General features: G+C 43.5%; 1 protein-coding gene and 1 long non-coding RNA gene across 2 annotated transcripts in view; both read left to right on the top strand.

Annotated features, from left to right (window-relative positions):
* Positions 1 to 1,190, top strand: part of LOC106012405 — a 4,249-nt gene extending 3,059 nt beyond the window's left edge. Inside the window, exons 2-3 of the long non-coding RNA XR_001185023.2 lie at positions 306 to 370; positions 1,114 to 1,190. This is a non-coding gene — a long non-coding RNA (uncharacterized LOC106012405). The remainder of the gene's footprint in view (positions 1 to 305; positions 371 to 1,113) is intronic.
* LOC101864470 (neuroblastoma-amplified sequence) overlaps positions 1 to 2,320 on the top strand; it is a gene marked incomplete in the record, with an annotated part of 104,153 nt that overhangs the window by 34,783 nt on the left and 67,050 nt on the right.

Here is a 2,320-nt window from a genome sequence, read left to right on the forward strand (position 1 = left end):
GTGTATTCTGACACGCGCGGTGTAGTGCGTGTTGTAATATGAGTGTTCTGAAAAGCCTTGTGTTGTGTGTATTGTATTTTGTGTGTTCTGACACGCGTTGTGTTGTGTGTTATGTGTGTTCTGACATGCAGTGTGTTGAGTGTGTGTCCATGTGCTGTATTGTGTGTGTTCTGACACGTGCTGTGTTGTGTGTGTTCTGACATGCAGTGTGTTGTGTGTGGGTCCACGTGCTGTATTGTGTGTGTTCTGACACGTGCTGTGTTGTGTGTGTTCTGACACGCGCTGTGTTGTGTGTGTGTCCACAGGACAACGACTGGCGGGCAGTGGAGACCTTGATGACCTTTCACAGCGTGGACCTGGCCCCTCACAGGTTTCTGCTCTCTCTCTCTCTTTCTGACTCTCTCTCTCTGTCTCTCTCTCTCTCTCCGACTCTCTCTCTCTGACTCTCTCTCTCTCTTTCTCTCTCTCTCTCTCTCTCTCTCTGACTCTTTCTCTGACTCTCTCTGTCTCTCTCTCTGACTCTCTCTCTGACTCTCTCTCTCTCTGACTCTCTCTCTCTCTCTGACTCTCTCCGACTCTCTCTCTCTCTCTCTGACTCTCCCTGACTCTCTCTCTCTCTCTCTCTCTGACTCTCCCTGACTCTCTCTGACTCTTTCTCTTTCTCTCTCACAGACTTGAGACTCTTTCTCTGACTCTTTCTCTCTCTGTGTCTCTGTCTCCTTCTCTCTCTCTCTCTCTCTCTCTCTCTCTCTCTCTCTCTCTCTCTCTCTCTCTCTCTCTCTCTCTCTCTCTCTCTGGGGTGGTTGGCGGGTGCTCTGGTGTGGTTTGCTCCTTCTTTCCTATCAAACATCTATCGTCCTAATCTCTCCTCCTCCTTTTTTTTGTGTTTGTTACTCTCTTGTAACACCTCTAATCTTCGGCACTTATATGACCTTATTGTCTTGCAAGTGCCGTAAAACTCTAACGAAAACGAAATATCTATCATCCCTATCTCTCCTCCTTCTTTGGTTTTTACGTTACTCTCTTGTAACACCTCTAATCTTCGGCACTTACATGACCTATTTTGTGTTGCAAGAGCCGAGAAACTCTTACGGAAAACAAAAAAATCCACAGACTTGCCATCTTGTCCAACTTCCCCGAGACAGCTGATCCTGGCGACTACAAAAGCCTCCTTCCGGAAATCGGGTACGCCATTTTCTCTTTTCGTGATATTGTATGCTTTGACAGACAGGAAAAAGTGGTCTGCAGTGAGATTTTGGATTTCAGTGACTGAAGTACACACTCATGTTTTTTGTTTTGTTTTACAAGGACTATCAGGCTGTATGGGTTGTTGCCATGTGTTCTGTTTTGTTTTTAAGTCCAGTCACACGTACATAATCTGTTTACTTCCCCCCGGGGCAGTGCCACTGACTGTAGTGTCTTTAGGCCATTCCCAAAGGGGGGACACTTCTCGTTCAAGCACAGTAGAATTGTAAATGGGCTGATTCATCATGTCACGCTTATAACTGTGCCTGATCTACAACAAGGAACTGCTGCTTTTTCTTTCCTAATCCTTACTATTGTCATTTTCCTCTACTTCTTTTGTATGTTTGTCACACTCTTGTGACCTGCTATTTCCAGGGTGCCTTGATAGTCGAAGCAGACTTTGTGCTGTTGAAGCTAGAGAGGTGAGCAGAGTAAGTCTGATTCCCTGTAACTAACTGTAAGGACTTCTCTGTTGACACCCACCTCTTGGCCCTCATATGACCTTGTGCAGTTGTGAGCGCCGTAAAACCCTCTACTAAAAAAAAACTACTTATCCGTTTACAAGACATTTATGTGACTTTATGTGTATGTCGTTGTATCAGAAAGTAGACCATTATGTAGAATTACATACATACAGGGTTCCTGGGGTCTCCTTGAATTCAAGAAGTCCTTGAAAACTATTTGAATTTGCATTCAAGGTAAACATCTCCTTGAAAACTCCTTGAATTTTGCCAAATCAGACATGAACGAAATTGTTGTCGGATTGCTGTTGGCACGCCGTTGAAAACCGCCTGAATTTCTTCACCAAATCTCCTTGAATTTTTAAAATTTCTCCTCAAAACCTTGAATTTGGTGGGTAGTGGGTGGTTCATGGTAGTAACCCTGCGTATACTATGAAGGAATTTCTCTGTAAGTAAAGATATATATATCTTTACACACACACACACACACACACACTCACACCCACATACACACACACACACGTAGGTATATACATATACGTATTCATTTTTAAAAATCTTCATATATATAAACTGTAGTTGCTGTTTTTTTAGGTGGGTATTTTTTTTTCTTC

Source organism: Aplysia californica, unplaced genomic scaffold (assembly GCF_000002075.1).
Source record: "Aplysia californica isolate F4 #8 unplaced genomic scaffold, AplCal3.0 scaffold00364, whole genome shotgun sequence".
Classification (NCBI taxonomy): Eukaryota; Metazoa; Mollusca; class Gastropoda; order Aplysiida; family Aplysiidae; genus Aplysia; species Aplysia californica.